The sequence below is a fragment of the Bos grunniens genome, chromosome 25 (genome assembly GCF_055505025.1).
Source record: "Bos grunniens cultivar Pamir isolate PY7600 chromosome 25, Bosgru_T2T1.0, whole genome shotgun sequence".
Classification (NCBI taxonomy): domain Eukaryota; kingdom Metazoa; phylum Chordata; class Mammalia; order Artiodactyla; family Bovidae; genus Bos; species Bos grunniens.
Window position 1 is genome coordinate 18209199 of NC_141189.1, and position 26336 is coordinate 18235534.

At 46.7% G+C, this 26336-nt stretch overlaps 1 long non-coding RNA gene across 2 annotated transcripts in view; it reads left to right on the forward strand.

Annotated features, from left to right (window-relative positions):
* The first annotated feature begins 1065 nt into the window (after positions 1-1065).
* LOC147345221 (uncharacterized) overlaps positions 1066-26336 on the forward strand; it is a 77682-nt gene continuing 52411 nt past the window's right edge. The window contains exons 1-3 of one of the 2 annotated variants that reach the window (XR_015154601.1): positions 1066-1160; positions 7228-7287; positions 13226-13321. This is a non-coding gene — a long non-coding RNA (uncharacterized LOC147345221). The other variant, XR_015154602.1, reaches the window with a different exon arrangement.

The following is a 26336-nucleotide window of genomic DNA, read 5'->3' on the forward strand; positions in this document are numbered from 1 at the left end:
TGTATGCATATGTGTTTGTGTATGTGTATGTGTGTGCATGTACATGTGTGTATACGCACGTGCATATATGTATGTATAGGTTTGTGTGTGTGTATTTACATATGTGTGTTGTGTGCATGTGTATGTATATGCATGTGTGATGCATATATGTATGTGTGTGTGTGTGTATATGACAGGCACCTAGCCACGCTCGCCACAGCTACCCAGACAAGAGATCAGTGGTGGTTAAGGACATTGGGTTTTGAGCCAGACACTCTTGGCTTTGAGTCTTGACTGCACACCACCCAGCAGTCTCTGCAGTGCTTGGTTTGGGGTCCAGGGAGGAGAAGCTCCAGGGTATGGCTGGATGTGAGTGGCTTGGTCCAGCTGGCCCCATCCTAGAGGTCTGAGCGGTGGTCCATTCTCCACCTGTTCTTTGTTAACATCTCTGCCTGTGGCGTTTGTGCAGGTTTGGGCAGCACGCTCAGGGTGGCTCAGTGGACGATTAGTCAGAGCACGTCAGAGTTGCAAATGTAAATATCGAGGGGTCCGGGTTGATCTTCCAAAGAACGCTGTGGTGTGGTGGATGGCTGTGACTCAGGCTCCCCTGAGGGTGCCCCTGGGGAAAAGCTGGGTGTTGCCAGATTTTCAGGGATGTTAACGAAGCTGCAAGTGAAAACTCTTATGTGCACTCTTCTTGAATGCTAGGGACAAATCACCTGAAACTTAACTCCTCCATAATGTGGCCCAAACCAAACATCTCTGCAGGAGGGCTATTTCCCAAGGGCTGGGTCCCTCTCTGTATGAGGTGAAGGGGGACTGGCTGGCACAATGATACCTTCCTGGGTGTGCAGGAAAACAGAGCTGAATGTTAAATAAACACCCACTAATTACCCTGGGAATATTTATTGAGGGTTCCGCACGTTGTAATAAGAAATTATTGAAACATACATCACCTACCGTGCTGTTAATCATTGGTAAATATATTTTAAATACAGCAGTCCATTAGTATTTTAATTTAGCCTGTCTCCAGCAGAATTTGTGCTGGATCAGACAAATGTGCCGAGCATCAGAGCCAAGGGAAAAATTCCTCACCTAGTTAATCTTTATGTTCTTCTCTCAGGGAGCAAATTCGGGCCGCACCAGCAAAAGAAATGTTCCCCTGGGGTCTGGTATTGATGGTGAGTGTTCTAAGAAGAGCTGGTGGGAGAGGCAGGGAGACTACAGCTCTGAAGAGGAGTGTGTGGCTGTGGGTCGGAGTGCTGGTGGCTGGTGACTCCCCTGCTGGTCACTGAAATGCATAATTGTATAGTTGAAAAAAAAATGACAACGGAGGTACTGAACCTCGATGATCACAGCTGACTTTTCTTTTCAATTTGGTTGGTCTGCCAAGAATTGTTTATTTCTCTTTCCTGTAAGCCTCCCTCCCTGTCCAGGGTGTGGGTTCAGATGCAACGATGGTGATCCGACCTTTGCCTTGGGGACACCAGGTGAGTCTTGTGGATTTCCTTCCCCATGAGCTTACCTATTCATTCTACAGACACTTACCAAGCGCCAATCGCATACCAGGTACCGTTCTGGGTGCTGGAGATACAGGGGCGACCCCTTACATCCCAAGCATGGAAGGCAGACAACACACAGGTGGACAGTCAGTAAGCAAATGCATTTGGGAGGATGAAGGCATTGTGAGAAAGTGGAGCACGGTGATGGGGGAGGGTGACGGTCAGAGGGGCACTGAGGATAGCCGGGGAATATCCCTGCCCCGACTCACAATCCATATTTTGATTTAATAGGTGAAGGAAAGGGAGATGTGGATGCTACCTTTGAAGTTTCGAAAGTGAAGTAGATGGGGGATTATTCCCTGAGCTTTGGAATTTGGGGCAAGGAGCAGGGTTGTTGGGAGGGGATGATGCCCGAGCTAGGAATGTATTGAATCCGAGATGCGTATGTATCACTCAGGAGGAGGTAACCCTCTGTTAAAATGCCCCCTCCCAGCTGTAGCAGATGTGTGAGGCCCCGAGCCACACCCCCTGGGCACATCTGGTGTCAGTGCTGGGGGTGTGGACAAGGCTTGTGCTGTGATCAGTGTCTCACACCAGGCATGTGCTGCTGTCTCTTTTATGCCTACCTCAGTGGGAGGCATTTCAGCTCAAGACAGCCGCCGTCAGGAAGTGGTGGAGGGGTGTTCATATCCCTGGGGAGACCCTCAATCAAAGGGGGATGAGGGAATTGCTTGGTGGATCACTGGTTAGGAATTGGCACTTTCACTGATATGGCCCTGGGTTCAATCTCTGGTTAGGAAGTAGGATCCTGCAAGCCATGCAGAGCAGCCAAAAACAAACAACAAAGGAGGATGAGAGGTGGTAGGCAAATGCCTCCGTCTTCTCGTTCTCTGGGAGGGCACAGGTCCAGGGAACATTCTACAGGTTTCCTCCAGGAATCTGCAGCGGGACCGAGCCCCAGGTACCTGCTCTCCGGCGTACATGTCACCTGGCCTTCCTCCTCACTCGTCCCCCACTCCCTTACTCCTGCTTCCTTAAAGAAGCCTCTCAAACTCCCTGTGCTGAGTTCCTGTCACAGGTTCTGCCTTTGGGGTACACAAATTGGGACAGACTTTTAGCAGCTGCCAAGGGCACACATGTGAGAGTGTACATCACAGTGCTGGCTGATCAGGGCAGCCACGGATTTCCTAGGAAGGACAGGAGACGTGAGAACAGAAGAGGAACCTCTAGTGCTTAAAGGACAGGCAGAGGAAGAAGAGTGGGTTTTCCTAAAAACATACAAAATAAACAAGTCACCGGAGAGCAAATACCTATGAAACACTTAAGGGGGATAAAGCACAAACCTTATCAGCTTTCTCTTTTTTTTCCTTCTTTCATATCCTTATTGTAGCTTCTTATCCTCTTTGGACTGTGAGGTCATAGAAAGTTTTCAGAGGAGTTTTGCATCTGATAAGGCATAGCCTTATCAGCCTTATATTTTCTTCTCAGACCCCATCAGTTTGCAACCCAGTAATATCGTTATGGGTGTGGTGTGTGTGGTGAGAAATCTACCTGCAGGGTTACCCTGATCAGGAAATATCCTCGATTGATTTCCGTTCAAGTCACCTCTTCTTGTCAGTTTCTGTCTCAATCAACTCTCACCACCACCATGATATTAACCAACAGCCCTCAGAATCAACAGCATATAGAAGTATTTGTTTCTTACTCTTGTCTGGAAAATCCCATGGACGGAGGAGCCTGGTGGGCTGTAGTCCATGGGGTCACTAAGAGTTGGACACGACTGAGCGACTTCGCTTTCACTTTTCACTTTCATGCATTGGAGAAGGAAATGGCAACCCACTCCAGTGTTCTTGCCTGGAGAATCCCAGGGATGGGGGAGCCTGGTGGGCTGCCGTCTATGGGGTCGCACAGACTTGGACACGACTGAAGTGACTTAGCAGCAGTAGCAGCAGCAGCATGTACCTACAGGTTGTTGAGGGGGCAGCCCTGTTTTCAGGCTGGAAGGGCAATAGCTGGCTGAGACATGCATTTCTCGAGGAAGAAGTTGGACGCTCCCAGAGGGCCAGCAGAAATGTGCAATGTTTCTGAAGGCCTTGACTCTGAATTCACAAACTGTCACTTCCACTCACATTGTATTGGACAAAAATAAGCCCCACGTCCAAGCCCTTGATATCAGTGTGCAAAGAAGCGTGACCTTCTCAGGAGGATGTGTGGGTGTGTGTCCATAAACAAATGTTTGCTGAACATTAATCTAACAAACCACAGGTCCCACCAGCACATGATCTATGCATCTCTTGTAGAGTTTGCAACATTCTCCCCTCTACTCTGTGCATGTCAATTGTGTGCGTATTATGACTCCCATCCACGCTGTGAATTTCTTCCGGGCAGTATTCATTTGCAACCACTCTCAGTATCTCCCCACCCATCAACCTAGAAGGGGGATACTCACACAGTAATATGTGATCAGATTCTAGGCATATCTGAAGGCAACGCAAACAGCATTTGCTGACAGGTTGGATATGTACTGTGTAAGAGAATGAGCGAGATGATGATATTGTTTTTGACCTGAGCAATTGAGAAAATTGAGTTGCCCTAGATAAATGGGGGGAAATTGTGGGAGGAATTGATGCTCAGAAAATGGAAGGTCATTAATATCTATTTCATTGCTTCCAGAAGTGTGGGATGCTCAATATTTATGGGTGGTAGGGAGATGAAACACAGACCCAAGAACAGTTAACATTGAATCAAAGAGTTAGAAAGCTATTTATCTTTCAATTCTTTATTGACTCTTTTGATTAGTTAAAAAAAATAAAACAGTCTCAGTTTGGTGCTAGTGTGCTTTAAACACTTGCTGATCTCCCTTTTTGGAAAAGAGAGAATGCTGCAGGCTTAGAAACTTGGGCTGGTAACAATATCTAGCTAGATTTAATAACCATGTTTTCTTTTCACTGTATTCTTTTCTGGATAACTTCTCTGAATGACTATTGATTCCAGTTCATTTACAGTCTAGATATACGTTTCCTTAAAAATGCATTTACTTACATCAAAATGGAAATCAATTCACCAAAAAAAAAAAAAAAGGTTAAGTGAATTTATTCATCCATTTATTTGGGAAACATTTCTTACATGCCAGCTATCTACCAGATACTGTTTTGGGTGTTGAGGACATGCTGCTGCTGCTGCTAAGTTGCTTCAGTCGTGTCCAACTCTGTGTGACCCCATAGACGGCCTCCCACCAGGCTCCACAGTCCCTGGGACTCTCCAGGCAAGAATACTGGAGTGGGTTGCCATTTCCTTCTCCAATGCATGAAAGTGAAAAGTGAAAGTGAAGTTGCTCAGTCGTGTCCGACTCTTAGCGACCCCATGGACTGCAGCCCACCAGGCTCCTCCGTCCATGGGATTTTCCAGGCAAGAGTACTGGAGTGGGGTGCCATTGCCTTCTCTGGTTGAGGACATAGGAGTGAGTAAAAATAGACAAAACTCTGGGACTTCATGGAACTTTCAGTCCAGTAGGGAAGGCAGAAAACAGAGTTTTAAACCAGGAGTTGGTAAGTTGTAAACAATGAGTAAAGCAGAAAGCTGAATTGGAAGTGATGTCCTGGTGGTGGTGCAATTTAAATAGAGTGGGCAGGGAATGCTTCATGGAGAAGGTGGCATTTGGGGAAAGATCCAAGGAGTCTAGCCACACTGGTCTTTGAGAAAGAATGTTCCTGGCAGAGGGAACGGTGGGGAGGTTCAAAAGCTCTGAAGCTAGGGCATGCCTGCCGTGGTCAAAGAGGAGCACGGAATCACTTCTGTTTGGAGTAGAGGGAGGGAGGGGGTGAGTAATAGATAAAATCAGAGAACTAGTGAGGGGGTGGGATCGCACAGGGTCCTGGGGGATGCTGCTGAGAATGCAGCTTTTACTCTGAGTTAGATGGGAAGAACTTTGGGCAGAAGAATGACATGATCTGACTTGCAGGGTGGAAGTGACATGATCTGACTTCCAGGTCATTGTGTTGGGAACAGACCCAAGGCAGTAGGGACAGTTACAAGGGATGCAGAAATCCCGCTATGGAGGGAGCATGGCTTGGACATGGGTGACAGTGAGATGTAGTCAGGTTCTGGGAATATTTTGATGGTAGAGCCAGCAGAATTTGCTGACAGATTGGATATGTGCTATGCAAGAGAATGAGGGAGATGGTGTTTTTCATCGAAGCAATTGAGAAAATGGCGTTGTGCTATATACAGATGGGGAAATTGTGGGAGGAGCATGTGAAGGGGGCATTGGGAGTTCCCCTGGGTTGTGTTGACTTGGAGATGCTTGTCTGACAACCCAGAGAAGTTGTTACGTAGCCTCCTGGATATTGCCGTTGGGATTCACGGGAAGGGGTCCCAACCAGGGCTTAAATACAGGAATCATCAGCATAGACATGGTGTTCCATGAACAGACACAGGATAGAAGGGAGGGTACAAAGCTGGGGCCTCTCTTCTTGCCTGCCTGCGGCTAGCTCTGCATTTGTAGCTCTTTGCTCTTGTAAAGTCTGGGCCTCAGATGTGACAGGTGCAGATAACACAAGGCTATTTTCCTAGTGATTTGGGAAACTGCCCCGCGTTTCCTGTGGCCCCAGAAAGGGCAAAGCAAATCTGCTTTGAAAAACTGTCATTTCAGCATAATCACTCTGCATACCAAGCTCTGCACATTAAGCTCTTCAAATTGATCTGTCCTGTCATTTGGCCTCCCTAAACCTTGCCTTTTTCTTTACACAGTTTTCATTTCCACTGGGAGGCAGTTGTCTGTAGCCTGAACTATATGTGTCAAAATATACTGTTAAGGTTTTCTGAAGTTTCTGATGGACAATTCAGGGCATTTGGTTTCCAGATCAGAGAAGGGAAATTTTCTTCCTGTCATTAGGTTATCGCCGCAGATGGGGTCTTGACTGCTTCAGGTCTTGGGGCCAAAACCAGATGCCTAGGGTGTGTAACAGTTTCTGCTATAGGATACAAAGCTGGCTTAGCCTGAAACTTGTGAGGATGATTTAAAATAATAGCCATTACTACCATCAAATGAACACTGATTCTGCCAGGCTCTGTTTTGTAGTAGATGCTGTTGGTGCCTTGCAGAAACCTGACACTGGCTGCACACCCGCCATCCAGGTGCTGACAGCTTATTGCCAGTCCCTTGGCTGGACAGCAGCCCCCTCACCTGCCTCTGCCTGAAGCTGATGACCCAGCTGACCCAGCTGATGACTGCAGCTGATGCAGGCTGACCACCTTGCCTTGATGTGGGACATGCTTTGTGACTCAGATGATAAAGAATCTACCTACGATGCAGGATACCCAGGTTCAATTCCTGGGTCAGGAATATGCCCTGGAGAAGGGAATGGCAACCCCACTCTAGTCTTCTTGCCTGGAGAATCCCCTGGACAGAGGAGCCTGGAAGGCTACAGTCCATGGGGTCACAAAGAGTGGGACACGTCTGAGCAACTAAACACTTCTTTAGTTCAATTCACTTCAGTGCTCCGGAGCTCCCTGTGGGATCAGGCTGGAGGCAGCCTTGGAATAAGGTCCCATCTTTGCTTTTCTTTCTTCCCTCGTCTTACTCTGCTTCTCTCACTTCCCTTCTCTGGAGAGAGGTCCCCATCTTAGAAGCCCATCCCAGGTTCTGTTTCTGGGGAAGTCAGCCTCAGACGAGGCTTAATATGTTTCATATCATTTTATCTTCTCAACAACACTCTGACATAGTATTATTATTTCTTATTTACAGATGTAGCTGTGAAGGCTCAGCAAAGTTAAGAATCAGCCCAGAGATCACATCGCTGAACAGGTACAAGAGTCAGGAGTCAAATCCAGCATCAATTCTAAACCCCACTCTCCTAACAACTATGGTGCACTGTCATCTTTCCAATGGTTGATCTCAGATATTTTGAACATCAAATGTTTTCTTCCTTCCTCTTCTTTGGGAGTCAAAGGTGTTAGGCAATCTTGACTGGAGAGCCAGGGACTGGTTGTCTGTGGTGAGGGGGCAAAGGCATAATGGGTAGCTGGGCCCTTGGGGAGGCAAAGAAAGGTCCTTGATTAACCTGTAGGGGACCAACCTGATTAAGCTGTGGGGCACTTCCCTGCTGGTCTAAGTGGTTAAGAATCTGCCTTCTAATTTGGGGGACTGAGGTTCGATCCCTGGTGGGGGAACTTAGATCCCACATGCCATGAGGCATCTAAGCCTGCATGCTACAACTACCGAGCCTATGTGCTCTAGGGCCCATGTGCCACAGTGAAAGATCCTGCACGCCCCCAACTAAGACCAGATTCAGCCAAATAAATAAATATTAAAAAAAATATGCAGCTGTGTTGTATGTATTCTGGCCAGAATAAATTCATGGCCTTGGACAACCCAACAACCACTCCAATTGTTGGAATACAGTCAGAAATTTCTGACTGTTTGTAAGTCATTCACTTACTCACTACTGCCCCTTCTGGACTTGGCCTCAGGAGTCATTAAGTATTCATCTGGCTTTTCTGCTGGTAATTAGCAGAGTTTCTTTTTGCAAATGCTGTAACCATGCTACACGAAACACTTTTTTTCATCTGTAAAATGGGAGAAATGACTTCTCCATCTTTTATAAAATCATGGTCAGTGCTTCACAAGCTATAAGTTAATTGCTCCCTGGAACAGAGGAATCAGGATTGGTGAGTTTTCTGCAGGAGGAAAGGGTCCGAATTCCCTTGTATAATTCTCAAAGTGTACACCTAGGGTTTACGCTACCTGGTGGACCAGCCGGTGTCTCAAAATGGAATGAGATGCTAAAACCACTGAGAATAGACGTGACTAGTATAAACATAAGGGCATATGTTTAGGTTCAAAACACCCTGCAACTCACCTGCTGAATGGGAATGGGCTGGAGAAAGAACAATGCATGCTTAAAAAGGATTTAAGAGTTTTTGATTGAGGGCAAGGTCAATATCAGCCAATAATGATGATGTCATTGTGCTTGTAAGGACATAAATACGGTCCTCACTTGCTTTCAGAGGAGTAGGGAATAATGCATGGCCTCATTCTGCTCTAGATGGATGAGATTACAGTTGGAGAATGTAACGATGAGAATTGATGGTTATTGACACAGTAACGTGCCAGCATAGTGTGTGCTAAACTCTTCATATGCCTTATCTCCTTTAATTCTCATAACAGCACACTGACCCCTCCCCACCAACTATATTTTTAAAACTCTACATAGGAGGACATTAGGGCGTCTCTGGTGGCTCCGTGGTAAAGAATCCGTCTGCTAATGCAGCAGACATGGGTTTGATACCTGGGTCAGGAAGATTGCCTGGAGAAGGAAATGGCAACCCACTCCAGTATTCTTGCCTGGGAAATGCCATGGAAATGCCATTGACCTTGCCCTCAATCAAAAACTCCTAAATCCTTTTTAAGCATGCATTGTTCTTTCTCCAACTCATTCCCATTCAGCAGGTGAGGAGCCTGAGGTATATAAGACACTATATAGTTCTTCCTGGGACTATTTCAGAAGCGAGAAATGGGAACCTCTCTCTCAGCTTGGGAGAAGTGCATCTCTGAGGACTTGGTGCGTATCTTCACTGTTGTTCAGGCACTAAGTCACGTCCAGCTCTTTGCAACCCCAAGGACTGCAGCATCCCAGGCTTCCCCATCCTCCACTATCTCCCGGTGTTTGCTCAAATGCATGTCCATTGAGTCGGTGATGCTATCTAATCATCTCATCCTCTGACATTCTCTTCTCCTTTTGCCTTCAATGTTTCCCAGCATCAGGGTCTTTTCCAATGAGTCAGTTCTTGCATCAAGTCACCAAAGTATTGGAACTTCAGCTTTAGCACCAGTCCTTCCAATGAATATTCAGCGTTGATTTCCTTTAAGATTGATTGGTTTGATCTCCTTGCAGTCCAAGGGATTCTCAAGAGTCTTCTCCAGCACCGTAATTCAAAAGCATCAATTCTTCAGTACTCAGCCTTCTTTATGGTCCAACTTTCACATCCATATATGCCTACTGGGAAAACCATAGTCCACCAGGCTCCCCTGTCCATGAAATTCTCCAGGCAAGAATAGTGGAGTGGGTAGCCATTCCCTTTTCCAGGGGATCTTTCTGACCCAGGGATCGAACCCAGGTCTCCTGCATTACAGGCACATTCTTTACCGTCTGAGCCACCAGGGAAGCCCATCTTCATCTTTATGCCATATCAACTCTGACTAGGTGTTGCTGCGGGAATACATTTCAACCCTGGTGGTAACCAGAATGCGAATGCTCTGTGATCAGGGACCTTGTCTTTTAGTTATTCTTGTATACTCTGTGCCTGACATACTTAATAACCTCAACAAGTATTTGTTGAGTGAAATGGTTTCAGTATCTACTTTATTTCATCCTAGCTAAATGCCCTTCAGCAAATTGCTTAACCTTTCTGAACCTCAAATTCCTCATCTGTAAAATGGACATGTTAATATCCAGACTCTGGGGTTGTTGGAGAGATCTGACATGATGGTGTATTTAAAAGAACTAGGGACAAATCAGACACTTGATAAGTCATTGTTTCCATCCTTCTGAGGTCCCTTCCTCCAAGGTCCTGAAGCCCACCACTGACTGGAGTTCCTTCCTCACCTGAGGCTGGCATTGCTTCTGAGACTGGAGCTCTACTTTTGGGGACCACATCCTCTGACAGGGGATAGGAGAAGGGGCAGATGTAGGCTCATGACTTCTCAGGACGGTGAGGAGAGATGTGGGAGGCAATGGCTTGCCTTTTCCATACACCATGGGAGGCTTCTGGAATCTTCCAACAAAGCTGGCACCACCAGGTTTCCAACTTTGGGCCACTTTCTTTTATTTTTTTTTTAATTTTTATTTTTGTTACTTTTTGCATTTCACTGGTTTAATATGTATTTTTTTTTGGCTGTACTATGCAGCATGTGGGATCTTAATTCTTCACCCAGGGATCCAACCTATCCCTGCTGCATTGGGAGCATGCAGTCTTAACTGCCAGACAGCCAGCAAAGTCCCTGGGTCACTTTCTTATAAAGATATATCTTTATTTTAAAAGCCCAAAATACATATTCTTAACATAAAATAAAATAATATACAATTCATTAAAATAAGACATTAACGAATCTCCCAATCACGCATGCTGAGGGTAAACAATGCTTAATATTATGGTACATAGAATGTCAAGCCTTTTTTTATGAGTACATATTGGGCTTCCCTGGTGGTTCAGCTGGTGAAGAATCTGCCTGCAATGCGGGAGACCTGGGTTTGATCCTTGGGTTGGGAAGATCCCCTGGAGAAGGGAAAGGTTACCCACTCCAGTATTCTGGGCTGGAGAATTTCAAGGTCTATATAGTCCATGCGGTGGCAAAGAGTTGGACATGACTGAGCAACTTTCATGTTCATTATAAATATATTAAATATATATATATATATATATATATGTAGTATGTATTTTGTCTATAGATGTAAATGCCATCATTATCTTCTGATCTGTAATATGTTATCTTCATTTACATTTTTCATGTCAGAATAAATGTACTTCATTTTTTTGTTTTTAATATCTGCATGGTGATGGTGGTGGTTTAGTCATTAAGTGATGTCTGACTGTTTGTGACCCTATAGACTGTAGCTCACCAGGCTCCTCTGTCCATGGGATTTCCCAGGCAAGAATACTGGAGTGGGTTGCCATTTCATCCTTCAGGGATCTTCCCATCCCAGGGATTGAACCTGCATCTCCTGAATTGCAGGCAGATTCTTCATCGTTGAGCCACCCTATATCCTATGTCCTTAATTTGATTAACCAGTTGCCCTCTAGATGGTCATTAGGGTTATTTCCAATCAATTTGCTAATGAGGAACCTCTTTTTCTACTTAGGATATATACATTTTGAATTTCCCATACAAGATAGATTTTTATCTCTTGAAGATTATTTGTGTTTGGGAAACACCTAACAAAGATTTGTGAATAGCTTTGTCATGATGGTTGTCAGAGACATTTATTTGACATTGAATGTTCCAGACTCTGTGCTGGGTTCTGAGGTTACAGAGAGGTTCAGGTCTATCCACACACCACTGTGATGTGAGTTTTATGTGATGATGACCTTTAGAGGGGTGCAAAAGCCCTGCTCTGAACATTCAATCTAAGTTTTAAGTAATTAGAAGTTGTGGCTGCTGTTCAATTACAAAGTTGTGTTTGACTATTTGCAACTCGTGGACTGCAGCATGCCAGGCCTCCCTGTCCCTTACTATGTCCCAGAGTTTGCCCAAGTTCATGTCCATTGAGTCGGGGATGCTATCCAACCATTAGAAGTTATCCAGGTGAAGAAGAAAGAGGACATTTTAAATATATGAGACAGAGCTACAAAGCCACAGAGAGGTGAGAGAGCATGCTGGGGTTCAGAACTGGCAAACCAGAGCTTTGGTCTGAGACGGAAGAGGAGGTTCTGTGCCTGGAGGAGGGAGGATCCAGCAAGAAGCTGCCAAGGGCAGCCAGGACCAGACTGCAGACTCCTGCTGCGAAGTCTGAACCTGGGGGAAGGAAGTGATAGTTGAGGTCACGGGCTTTGGAGTCCAGCTGTGGTCTGATCCACAGCAATGCCTTTGGTCCTGGCAGGGGGGACTGCAGAAGGCTGACTCTGGTCCTCCTCTGACCCTGCCATCTGCTGGGTGAGGAGGCAGGGGGTCGAGGGGGTATGCCTGCCCAGAACCTGCGTTCCCTTGTTCTTGAACATGAAACTTTAAGATTCCTGTTTGCTGCTGCTGCTAAGTCGCTTCAGTCATGTCCGACTCTGTGCGACCCCATAGACGGCAGCCCACTAGGCTCCCCCGTCCCTGGGATTCTCCAGGCAAGAACACTGGAGTGGGTTGCCATTTCCTTCTCCAATGCGTGAAAGTAAAAAGTGAAAGTGAAGTGTCTCAGTCATGTCCGACTCTTCGTGACCCCATGGACTGCAGCCCACCAGGCTCCTCCATCCATGGGATTTTCCAGGCAAGAGTACTGGAGTGGGGTGCCATTGCTTTCTCTGAAGATTCCTGTTTAAACATCCCCTAACCTACTTCCAGTGTCTGCAGTCTTTGTGCCGAGTCTATCTCCCTGAGGGTGCACCCTGTTTCTGGTGTGAACTTCTCCGCTCTCTGAGCTGTGCCTGAGGTGCGACAGTTTTCAGGGGATGTGGATGCAGTTTTGATGGGCAGAGTGTGGTGTCCACACAGGTGCATGATGAAGCCCCTTGATGTATGAGGTGGAGCCAGGAAGGAGAGAGAAGGACCATGGATTGTGGGCTCAAGACCTCCCCTCGTCTGGGGCCCCATAAATGTCAATGGAGGGCTCATTGCTTTAACTGCCTTCTTCTTAGTTACCTCTCCTGTAAGGCAGGACTAACAGTAGACCTCAAGTCATAGGGATTTTGTGATGATTAAATAGGTTATCAGAGCTTGGCTTCCCTGGTGGTTCAGCTTGTAAAGAATCCGCCTGCAACGAAAGAGAGCTAGGTTCGATCCCTGGGTTGGGAAGATCCCCTGCAGAAGGGAATGGCAACCCACTCCAGTATTCTGGCCTAAAGAACCCCATGGACAAAAGAGCCTGGTGGGCTATATAGTCCACGGGGTTGCAAAGAATTGGACATGACTGAGCCACTAACACACATCCACACACATGTATAGTGCTTCCACGTAGAGCCTGCCTGGCATTCAGCAAGTGCTCTGGGGTTGGTGAATGCATGTTCATTTCTCAGGAGTGGGTTGTCATTTTCTTCTGCAGGGGATCTTCTTGAACAAAGGATTGAACCCCAGTCTCCTGCATCTCCTGCATTGAAGAGATGCAATCCTACTTGAGCCAGCAGGGAAGACCCAGCAGGTATTCAGTAAGGCTTATTGTAGGTGAAGGCTTCTTGGGGAGGCTTTGCAGCTGGGTTGGCATGCTGGATGTGGGATGCTGTGTGGAGAGGGATGGGGTAGGGAACTAAGAACATGGAGTCTCCTTAGAAGCCTAAATGATGTGATACAGAGAGTTGATAGGGGAGGCAGACACAGTTTTGGCAGTAGGGCTGGGGAAAGTTGAGAGACAGTATCAGGCCATCAGCAGTTACTGGAGCTGGGGATGTAGAGTGCCTTTCTGGTGGAGCACTAACATCAGCATTTCTCCCATCTGACTCACCAACCTCCAGCACCGGAGTGACCTGGACGGTTTTGCTGAAATGCAGAGCCCCAGGCTCCAGTTCAAGCCTAATGCATCAGAACCACTGAGGCCAGGACCCAAGAGTGCTTAAACACACATCAAATTAGTGAATCACTGACACAGAGTAAGATAAAGATAAACTGGTGACTAAAGTTTGCGGGTTAAAAGTCTGGAATGACATTGAAAAACAGGAGATATGATCTGCCTGGAAGAAAGGAACTATTACCTAACATAGACCAATTGTTTTGGAGAAAATGTCTTTCCAAACTTGTCTGAAGGAGAAAAAGAGTAAGAAGGTGTTGGTGACAAAGAGGGTGGAAGCCACGGCTTTGAAGGCGGCCGTGTGTGTGCGTGCGTGTGTGTGTATCTAAGAGATTGCCAAATCGATATCCCATTTCCCTTGGAGTTTACACAGCTGCCCACAGGGCGATTCCTGACTCAAGGATAAATAGGGCCATATCACTTGGCTGGAGAATAATGAATTTTCTAGATGGGCCACACATCCTGGCGATGGGCCTTTCAGGAAACAGCGTTTGGAGCAGAGCTTGTTCTTTGCTGCAGAGAAGGGCATTCACATCCTTCTGTCCCCTCCAGCCAGCTCTAGGGCATGACGTGCGTCATGTGAATGAGTGTTTTTGTGCAGAAGAGCATAATGTTTGAGAGACAAACCCTGAAGTCAGGTCGGGATTAGTACTATTTGTGGACTGATCTTCCTATCCACTGGACTGTGATTACCCTGAGGGCGAGCCATCTTGGATTTGTCTCCCCACATCCCTTGTACCCGTCAGGACAGGCGAGGTGGTCCTGCACTCATAAGTCACCCTGGACCCTCAGTGGCTTTTATGACAAGGGCTGATCTCTTGCTCACACGATGTGTGTGTCCATCACGAGTGAGGCTGCGGCTGGGCTCCCTGTCCATTGTGCTCTGGCCTCCAGGCTGACTGATGGAGTTTCTGTACCTGCTCTGTTGCCAGTTGCAGGGGAGGGGAATGGAAACATGGCGGATTTCACACTGGACCTTAAGGCTTCTGCCTGGAAGTTGCGAGTCACTTCTGCTCGCGTTTCACTAGACAAAGGATGTCACATGGCTCCACTTAAGTTGAAGGAGTGGGGGAAGTTCATTGTACTTAGTTCTCTAAGTACCAGAACTAAGTACTTAGTTCTCTAAGTACCAAAGAAGGAAAACCAGAAATACTGATTCATGGTGTGAATGGTTGCCACACCACCATGACAAGCTAACTAGGAATCGTGTGGGCAAATGAGTGAAATGGGTTTCCTTGAATCCAGAGCTATTAAGAGCAAAAAGCACAAGGAGGGGCCTGGCAAGGTTGGCGGGGCTGTCCAAGCAAATCTTATCCTTGCCTGGACGTCAGTTTCCACGTTTGGACTACAGGACACGTTGGCCCTTTAAGTTTTGTCTTCGTCAGTAAGCTAGGCAGGCATCTGCTGAATGATCTGGCATCTCCAGCGCCATGATTTGAATTCTGGATGCTCTTCAGGGTCTTCTGGCGAAGTGCCTAGAACCTTAAGCCAACCACTCGGGGCTGGCTGCCCCAAACTGTGCCAGTGAAGTTGACCATGGACGTCCCAGGTACACACAGGTGGAAACTCTGAGCAGGGAAATGGATCAGCCCTGGGGCCCTGACTGTTTTCACCACAATGTGAGAGCCCAAGGGGTGGAGCCGTGAGCAGGGCTCTGGGGTCCAATGGCTCAGGTTCACATCTCACCTCCAGCACCTGCTGTGTGGTCTCAGGTAAGTGGCATTTCCTCTTTGTCTTTGGTTGCCTTCTCTGACGGCTTTGGTGAGGATTAGATGACTTTACATGTGTAAAGCCTGTGTGTGGCATTCTGCCTGACACACATTGAACTCGGGATGATGGACGCTAAGCTGTGATCCTGAATATTATTATTTGTTCTTTCCCACTGGAATTCCCCATGCTTGCATCCAGGTTTTCTGTCTATGATATAGAAATACAATTAAGACCTCACAGGATGAGGTCTTCACTGAGACTTGAATTCAGTGGAAATGCTTTATATGAAACTGACTCTTGATCAGTAACTGATAACCAGTCATTTTTTCTCCTGACCCCTCAGCTCACCCACTGGGTACCACAGGGAAGTCACTTTATTGGCTTGTGACTCAGTTTCCCCAGACATGAAGCAGGCATCAATATACCTGTAGTCACATGAGGAGATTCTGAACCTTTGCTTTAAAGTGTGTCCTGGCCCCTTCCCCAGTATTTCTGACCAAGGAAGGGGAATAAGGGAACATTTCCTCAAAATTCAAAGCTGCCAGGACCCTAGAATACTGCTAAGACCTGAACTCTGGTCATCAACCCCAGCTCTGCATTAATTGAGCAAAAGCTCTCACCTTTGCCTGAAAGTCAATCCATCAGGATGCATGTCTTCCCTATCTCCAGCTTCCTTCTTTTCCATTTCTCAGCATTACAGACGGAGTGGTGTTTCCAAGACATCTACCTTGGGCTACATCATTCTCTTGGATTCCAGCTAGTGTTATGATGAGTTGTATGAAAGGCTTTATCTAGAAGAGGCAGAAGAGGTTTCTGTCACTTGAGGTGACACTTTGGGGTCTAGTGACATGTCCCCTCTTTGCTCTATTAGCATTACCCTGCTCAGAGGAGAGGATTTGGTTGGTTCAGGATGCCGTCATGCATCATGAAATGCCCCTCCTGGACAGAATTATTTCTAAGCCACCTGCCAAGCCCATGTATGATGACCATTGCTTAATGCATGGATGCAACCAGGGAGAGACCTGATGGCTGGTCTTACTTGAGAGCACATGGTCCAGAGAGGCTTAAGTAAGTCGAAGGACTTGTGGTAGTTTTTATTTAGTCGCCAAGTCATGTCTGACTCTGTGTGACCCCATGGACTGCAGCATGCCAGGCTTCCCTGTCCTTTACCATCTCCTGGAGTTTGCCCAAGTTCATGTCCATTGACTTGGTGATGCCATCCAACCATCTCATCCTCCATCATCCCCTTCTCCTCCTGCCTTCAGTCTTTCCCAGCATCAGGGTCTTTTCCAATGAGTCAGTTGTTCACTGACAAATGATTGCCATGTGTTAAAAAAGAGTGCCCAGATAGTGTCTACTCCATGTTAATCAATTTAAATTTTGCACATGAATCCTATACGTGGTTTCAAGGGGGTAGATGTATTTCTGAAATGTGAATGGACCTGATCTTATCATGCTCTCGCTCCTGCAACTGATGACTGGCATAGCATAAAGGCAACAATTAAACCACGTAGCCTTGTGTAATGCGGTAGTTAGTTTAATCTCTTAATGACACACACAGGGAAAGATGTGCAAGATACTACCCAGCACAAAGGGTCAAATTCCATAAGAAGGTGGTATGATTTCTGTGTGTGAATGGTGAGCGTGATGTCTCTGAATCAAGGGGTTGGGGGAAGATCACGACTGCTTGATCCTTCCACCTTCCAGATAGTGTATTTAGTCCCCTGGGCCCCCCAGCAGGCACATTTGTGTCCAAAGTCTCATTCACACAGTTCTGTGACCTTCTTCTCCTGGTTTCTCTATCCTAGCAATTTCAAAACCAGCCCATAAAATTGGGGCCATGAGGGTGACATGAGAGGCTGAAATCGGGGTGGGATTATAAAATGTTTCAATGGAAACAGAAAATAAGGATATATTTTATTTTACTAAATTTTACTTTGTGTGCTTTAAGTTAGACTCGAGGCATTCTCTGTCAGGCCGGCCCCTGCTACCAAACCAAACTTGGGTCTGCTTGTCTGCACTTGGTAAAGCCAATGTACCGACAGCAGGTTGCGGGGAAGAAAAGTATGGTGTTTATTGCAGGGCATCAAGTAAGGAGCCCAGGGCAGCTAGCGCTCAAAATCCCTGAACTCCCTGATGGATTTCAGCAAGTCATTTTTAAAGGCCAGATGAGGGAGGGGCATCTTGGGCTATGCAATCAGCTTGTACATCATTCTCTGAATGGCTGATGGTGAGGTCACAGGGTGGAGTCACAGTAGTTAACATCCTGAGTCATTAGGGCTCCAGGAAGCCAGGGTTGGGGGGCTACATGCTCAAGGTCCTCAAGTAGTTAATGTCTTCGGTCTAGGGGGGATTTTAGCACCTGTAAAACAGTTCAGAAATGGCATCAGATACTGTTTTCTAGATACTTGGGAAAGAAGCTAAAATAGAGGATATGGGGCAGGAGATTTGCCCCTGGAAGACCCCACAGGGTCCTGATTGGTTACAATCCCATACAGCCAGAAGCTGTCATGAAGTCTCCACATTCTAGGACAGGTTCACTTCCCGTTTTTCTGTCTTGTGTTGGGACATTATGTGGTCACGGCTACTGAGGGGAGAACTTGGATAGTGGTGACAAGTTGGTGACATGGGAAGCATCAGAGCCCTCACATCAAAGTGCTTGCCAGCGGGCTTCCCTGGCAATCCAGTAGTTAAGAATCCGCCTTGCAATACAGGGCACGTGGGCTCGATCCCTAGTCAGGGAACTAAGATCCCAGGTGCCTCGGGGAAACTAAGCCTGGGAGCTGCAGAAAAAGACTTCATGTGAGGCAAAGAGTACCTGATGCAGCCAAATGAATAAATAAACTTTTTTTTTAACTGAAATGCTTGCAGGGTCCAGACAGTTACATGAACGAACAAAGGTATGTGAAATGGCTATCCATTTCAGTATTCTTATCTGGAAAATTCCATAGACAGAGGAGCCTGGTGGGCTATGGTCCATGGGATCTCAAAGATTGGGACACAACTGAGCAACTAACACGTCAAGGCATAGGAAAAGGTCCTTGCCCTTTGCTGCCTGAGGGAGGCAGTCCCCCTGAGAAGCCACTGAGGCCGCGTAGATGTGCAAGAGTCAAGAGTGATGCAGCCAAACCTGTTATTTCAAGGAAATCCAGATTTGTATGTGAGATTCACCAATTCTTATTTTCCCAAAACTTTGGGCGGATCAAGCAGAATGCATCTGTGGGCCAAATGTGGCCCCTGAACCTCGGTCTCTGGTACTGGATGTTGTAAATGTACCCAGCTCAACACTCGGGGTAAAGTTAGCCTTCAGCATCTTTGAGCCCTGGGCCTCTCTTCCCTCTCCAGGAAGGCTTTGTATGATGAGGAAGGAAAAGAAGATTAAGCCCCAAATAGGTGAAGGTTGTCTATTTGTTGTCTTAATGGGTTAAGTCTCATCATTAAATTTTCCTGAGCTGATGGCTTTCTAGGGAAGAAATACCAGCCAAGCCTGAACACCCTGAAAGCTCTATTAATCTTTCTGTAACCCCATTAACACTCACTGCATATTTCCTGTGAAAAAGGATTGGAAATGACCAAAGCCCGCAGCATGGAAATATCTGTCATGTACCCAGCAGCAGGGGAGAGGCTGTGTCACCACATAATGGGAGGACTGTGGGAATATGCTTCCATAGGAATTGTTGATGGTGGGGGTTAGGGGATGGAGAGGGAGAGGAAGAATCACTTGACCCCAGGAATCTTACAACTTGACAGTCATTACAATACAGTCACCTGTACTTTGCCATCTAGAAGTATCTATTACCTTGAACCTGGGGTTAGATGCCTGCTCCCCAGGGGAACTCTGGAAATGGAGATTTATTTGTGCAGCAATAATTGAAGAGTTCATTTGATTCCAGTGTGGATCTTTCAACCACGATCAATTTCACGCCCCATCATAAATAATGGAGGTCGCCGAGGCAGTCAGGCTGTGCGGGGGATCATTCAAATAGCAGCAACGGAAAGGGACAGAGCCCCTGTGACAGTGTATTTGCAGAGGATTTGAGTGGCAGGGTGTGTTGGTTTTTAACAGAACCTTTTTTTTCCTCCCCCTGTAAATGGGAGAGACGTTCAGACACTACATTATTCACTGCCTGGGGAGCAGCAAGATCGCCTCAGTGGGCTCCATGCTCCGCCAGTACCTGGGAGAGGGTGCTGAAACAAGGCAATGTCTCCTCCAGTCCCCTGAGGCACCAGGCTGGCTTCTTAGGGAAGCCCTATTGGTGGAGGAATTACTAAGTGGACTGCTGTAATTGGCAGAGTTTCAGGATGCTCCAGGTTAGATGCCCCGAGGCAGTGTGACGAATGACTGTTTGAAGTCTGAATTGGATGAGAATAAGGAAGAAAGGGTAAAAGAAAAAGAAAAATCAGTCCTGGCTGCTTTACAGAGATGTTCCGTTTCTAATAAAATGAGATGTAGAAATTTTAAAACTTCACATCTCCAGAAGACACTGACTTAAATATACCTCCCAGCCTGGTTCTCTACCCCTGGCTCACGGGGCTGTGGATTCCCCACCAACTCTCTTCAGCCTCAGGGCCATGGCACATGCTCCTTCTTTTGCCTCAGTCTTTTCCCCTTTCTTCACCTGGCTAAGTCTCACTCAACCTTATACCTCTAGTTTAAATATAGATCTTCCAGACCCAGTTGTATGTTCTCTTAGTAACCTGTTCCACTCTTTTACAGTGCTGGTCAGGGTTGAAGTTAAACAATAATTTGCATAATTGTTTGGCAGATATTCACTTCCCTCTCTAATCTCAAGACTTCTTGGGAAGCAGGGCCAGGGTCCAACTGGTTCGATGTGGTATTCCCAGCCCTTAGCACAGCATCAGCACACAGGAGATCCTCAAGACAGGTTGCTGTTGATTGGATGCTTGCCGAAACAAACAGGAGGATGGTCCCTTGGATCTGCAGTTGTCATATGCGCCTTGGTCTTCTTATAACCGGGTGGCTCAGATGGTAAGGAGAAAGAACCAATAAGAATCAGCAGGGCTTATTTAGGACAAATAGATCTGCTTTTACCTGACTTCCAAGGTGATGGCCGCCAGTTAACAATCAAAGTCCAAAAATGGTCTGGGCATTGGGGTAAATTCAGAAAGTGGTACCCAGGTCAGCTGCTGGCCATACCATCATTCTAGGTGATGGGTCCATTCTGAAAAGACAGATATTTAGACTGAGGAGATCAGATTAAGCCACTGGGAGATGGGGAGGAGCAGTGAGGTGGATCTGAAACTTTTGGCTTGATTCCAGAGCAGGATTTAAACATCACAGATGTGTAGCGGAGGGTGTAGGGCTCAATCAGAAAAGCTTAAGATTTGGGGAGCTTGGAGTATATGGGGGGTGTTGTCCCCATCCTGGGGGGTGGATTCGGAACAACAAGGTTAATTCCAGAACTGCTGGTGGAGATGGGATTTCTAGTTTTCACGTCCTTGGCTGGGTGGAGTTCAGAGATCGAGTGAGGGAGTAAAGACTTGGAGGTCTACATGCTTTCCTCCTCCTGCACCAGCAGATTCTGAATTTTGTTTGAGGAGCCATACCTTAGTCTCTTCCGCTCATAGCACGATGGATCTATAGCCCAACTCTCGGGGGAATCACCGAGCCCGAGCCAATGACCCAGGCCTGAGCCAGTCCTGTTGTCTCTGGTGACTGATTCAGGGATGGGGCACCAGAGCCAAGTTAGGCCAGTCGGAGCCAACAAGAGCGACTGGGGAGGTGGATTCTGCTCTCCCACCATTTAAACAAGGGAGGGCATGAAAGTAGAGCTTGGGCTGCCATCTTGCCCCAACAAAGAGAAGCGTGACTAAGAATTAAAGGGGCATCGGAAGCGAGATGAGAGATCAGGAGACGAGGATATTAGCCATATCATTTGAGCCCCTGCATTTAGCTCTGCCCCCAATCAGCCCAGAAGCCTTGGACTTTCAAGTTCCACGAGTTGTTAACTCCCCTCTTTGTGAAGGGTCTGGTTTGAAAGAGATAAGCATGGATATTTTACAGGTCCTGGTGCGGCTAGTGGTACAGAACCTGCCTGCCAGTGCAGGAGACATAAGAGATGCAAGTTTGATCCCTGGGTCGGAATGATCCCCTGGAGGAGGGCATGGCAATCCACTCCAGTATTCTTGCCTGGAGAATCCCCATGGACACGGGAACCTGGCAGGCTACAGTCCACAGGGTGGCAAAGAGTCTGATATGACTGAGGCGACTCAGCACAGCACACAGCACAAGCATGGATATTTCCCCGATTTTTCCCCCTTCCCCTCCCACCTGACTTACAAAAGCTTATACAATTCTCTTTTGAACCCTTGCCAATGGCTCTATGAGGCAAGTGAAAGTTCATGGAGTCACAGGATGTCAAAGCACATATCATTGGCCTTCTCAGCTTAACAAATGGGGACATACAGAGGCACACACAGAGATGTCCTTATCTTTGTTCAGTTAGATATCTACTTCACCAAGCATTTACCAAGAGTGCATTTGGTGCTGGGCCCTGTGTAGGACACTGGTGATGCACGAGTGAAGAGAATATTATTCCTGCACTCAAGAAATATATACTAGATGGTGGAAATGGCTGAGTCAAGAATTGCAACAAGCTCTGGTATGTGATGTGACAATGATGTTAAAGTGGGAACATGAAGTACACGCATGCCTGCATGCTAAGTCACTTCAGTAGTATCTGCCTCTTTGCGACCCCGTGGACTGTAGCCCACCAGGCTGCTCTGTCCATGGGATTCTCCAGGCAAGAATACTGGCGTGGGTAGCCATGCCCTTCTCCAGGGGAATCTTCCTGACTCAGGGATCAAACCTGTGTCTCCTGTAGCTCCTGCATTGCAAGCAGATTCTTTATGCCTGAGCCACCGGGGAAGTCTATTCATTTACTACAATGGAGTGCAAACTGCATTAGAAGAGGGGACCCTAATTCATCCCCGGTCATTGGTTGGTCTCATGTTTGAGCTGATTTTCAGAAGATGGTAGAATTCTCAGGGTGGCCTCATTGTGTAAGGACATTCCAGGCACAGGAAAGAAAAGCTACAAATACAGAAGTGAGAGACCATGATAGGAACCTCTGGGACATACAAGGAGTTTAGTATGGCTGGCAGATGTGCTGACTGTTGGAGGTGGTGAGACATGAGGCTGGTGGGAAACAGAAACCAGGCCACTGAGGGACTTTTAAGATGGCTGAGAGGCTTGATGTTCAAGGGCAGTGGGGAGCCATAGGAGGGATCTGATCACGCAGCAAGTATGAACCTCAACCCACAAATTCAAGCATGCAAAAAATCTAACTTCTTTTGTACAGCTCAACTTCATTTCTGATTTTGAGCCCTCCCATTTTAACATTAATCACAATCATTTGGGGGGGGGTTCTCTAAAGAAGGTTCGTAATATGATCTCATTTCTGAGTGTTTACATTGTATCAAGGAATTTGAGGAAGTCCATTGGTCTTCAAGCAGCCTGTCCACTGCTTGACCAATCACGTGGATGTTGAAGTGTCTAGCATCTTGTGTGAGTGACCCCTGTGGTCTGGCAGCCATCAGTGGCCAAGCTAGGCATGGGAGTCTCATATAGCTGTGATTATGGCTTCTTCCAAACATACCATGCAGACCTTTCTTACTGGATTTTGCTATCAGTCTGTCAGTGTTGTCAGGAAGTAGGCTTCAGGGTCCACCAATCTCTCTGTTTTCATTACATCTTTTTTAAACTGAGAGAAATGCTTTTCCTTCAGAGTTCTCATTTTGTCACTGCCAGTAAATCCCATTTCCTAATGGCTTGGGCTTCTTGGAACATAAAAGACAGAATTGCAGGAAAGTTTTGATTTTGGTCCTGCTACTTCCTGCTTGAGATGATCGAATAGTATTACTGACTCATGGACATGAGTTTGAGCAAACTCTGGGAGATAGTGATGGTCAGAGAAGCCTGGTGCACTGCAGTCCGGGGTTGCAAAGAATTGGACACAACTTAGCAACTGAACAGCATCAATGATTTCCTGCTCGAATAAGGTGGGGAAGAGAAAGAAGGGAATACAAATAGCCAAAACAATATTTCAAAATATTTCTTTTTCAGAGACAACCATAATCAGATAGTAAGCAGTTAGTGTGGAGAGTGTGTTGGTGGGGGAGAGTTGTATAGTTGGGAGGTCACTGCAATCTACACAGGGGATCTGAACAAGGTGGTGCTTACCATGGCCATGGGTAACTGCCAGAGACCAGGTATTGCTTCCAGAACCTTCACTTGTATCATCTCATTAAATCCCCAGAGCAACCTTCCAGAGCTGATATTTTAAGCCTCCATTTTACAGATGAGTAAAAAGTCAAGGCTATGGTTTTTCCTGTGGTCATGTATGGATGTGAGAGTTGGACTGTGAAGAAAGCTGAGCGCCGAAGAATTGATGCTTTTGAACTGTGGTGTTGGAGAAGACTCTTGAGAGTCCCTTGGATTGCAAGGAGATCCAACCAGTCCATTCTGAAGGAGATCAGTCCTGGGATTTCTTTGGAAGGAATGATGCTAAAGCTGAAACTCCAATACTTTGGCCACCTCACGTGAAGAGTTGACTCATTGGAAAAGACTCTGATGCTGGGAGGGATTGGGGGCAGGAGGAGAAGGGGACGCCAGAGGATGAGATGGCTGGATGGCATCACTGACTCGATGGACGTGAGTCTCAGTGAATTCCAGGAGTTGGTGATGGACAGGGAGGCCTGGCGTGCTGCGATTCATGGGGTCGCAAAGACTGAGTGACTGATTGAACTGAACTGAACTAAAACAGATAAGCACAAAGTCTGTATAACATGGTCAACATCATCACCAAATGGGTGGCAGAGTCAGGATTCAAACACAGGCTTAGCTAATGACCTGTTTCCCACTGCCCATTGGGCTAACCCAAAACGTGTACCACTTTCTCCCTAGAAGGGATGAGGGATTGGCCAGGCTGGTGGAGAGGAGGGATGGAGACCAGGTTTGTGCTTGTACACACAGATGAGTCCATCTGCTCATGAAGGCAACCTTTCCTCTATTGATTGAAGTTACAATTATTGAAATTATACACTGAAGTTCTTAAGGCCGGAAGTCTATGCTGTGTTCCCTGCCTGAACTAGTTCAACAAATGAATTCAAATTTATTTGTATCTTTGACGAGTTGCTTTGTGCCAGGTGTACCACCATCAGAGGCAGGAGATAGGTGGTCTCTGAAATGAAATACCTGTGTGTTCTTTCTCCAAGGGGAAAGAAGGGAAGATGCAGCTAACATCTGTTTTTTGTCACCAAGAGCCACAGTGGGAAATCTGCTGGGAAGGACTTGGCACCCAGCCTAGAAGGGCACAGATGCCCAGAGCAGGGTGACCTCTGGCTTATCTCCTTGTGGTTTGCCTGGGCAGGCTGCTTCTAACATCCTGTGTGATTTTGAACAAGTCATGCCCCTATTTGGGTTTTCTGATCAGTATGGAGGTCCAGTCTCAACAGAGAAGCGAGAGGAATTTCGTGTAAACCTGAATCGGCTCACACCCTTCCTTTTCTCAGAACCCTCAAGGGCTCCCCATTTTGCTCAGGGTTAAAATCAAGTCTTTATGCTGGCCGGCATGGCCCTACACAATCCAGCCCCACCTCCTACTGCCTTTCCTTCACTCGCTGCTTCCAGCCACATCTTACTCCCTGCTGTCCTTTAAACCTGCGGCAAACTCCACCCCCCACCCCAGGCATGGTCCTTGCTGGTCCCTCTATCGGCAGTGTTCCCCTTTCATGACTTGCTTCTGCTCCACTTTCAGGTCTTCATCAGATATCATCTTTGCAGGGAGATCTTCCCTGACTATCCTGTCTAAGATTGGAACACTGTCCTCAGGATAACCTCGAACAGGTCATTTCTCCACTCTGTTCCTGTGTTTGTGAAGCACGGTCTGGTGGCAACCTGTGCTTGGGGAGAGTGAGGGCTCTTAAACGGCAGCTAGCATTAGCAGCATCCTCGCTTAGCAAAGAGGAAGGGAGGGGCCTTTTTCTCCATTAGTAGGTGAGACTGAGCCAAAGCCAGAATGGGCCCCAGATCTCCTCCTTCCTGGCTGGAATCTTCCTAATGAATTTCCCTCCTGGAAATTGAAGGAGACCTTGGTGAAGGGAAGTTGGGCTCCAAAGAGAACAAACTCATATTGAGCCAGCTATAAGCAACATCCTTGCTTCAGATAAGTCCAGCATCCTCACTCTGTCTCTCTTTTCCTGTAGCTCTCTCCACATGTACACTGTACATGTACATCTCCCTCCCCCCGCATTCTCTGGAGACCCCCCCCCCACCCCACTTTGGGCAGGAGCATCTTCAGGAGTGGGCCTGGTGGAATCCATCACAACATCAATTTCCCTAGTGATCAGTGACCACAATGACTAGCTGACCTATAATAGAAGAGGCCTCTGGAAGGCCTGCATCTGCCCGTGTTTCCTTCTCTTTCATCATTTTTCAGCATGTAAAGGATGTTTTAAACCAGTATATCTGAGTGCTTCTTTTATCTACTGAGTATCAATTTTCTCACGTTTTTATGAAAGGTAGGATTATTTTAAATCCTTGTGGGTGTCTTTCCTCCTTCTTATTTTATCTGCTTTTGAATACCTTCATTTTTTTTTTAGAATGGCTAAATGGATGCGAAAGTACTCTATGAGGGCTAGATTTTTAAAATTGTGGCCCAATATCAATAATATAAAATCTGCCACTCCAATAATTTTTTAACTTTTTATTTTATGTTGGAGTATAGCCAATTAACAAAGTTGTGTACTTTCAGGTGGACAGCAAAGTAACTCAGCCATACATATCCATGTATCCATGCATGCATGCTCAATTGTTTCAGTCGCGTCTGACTCTTTGCGACCCTATGGACTGCAGTCTGACAGGCTCCTCTGTTCATAGGATTCTCCAGGCAAGAATACTGGAGTGCGTTGCCATGCTCTC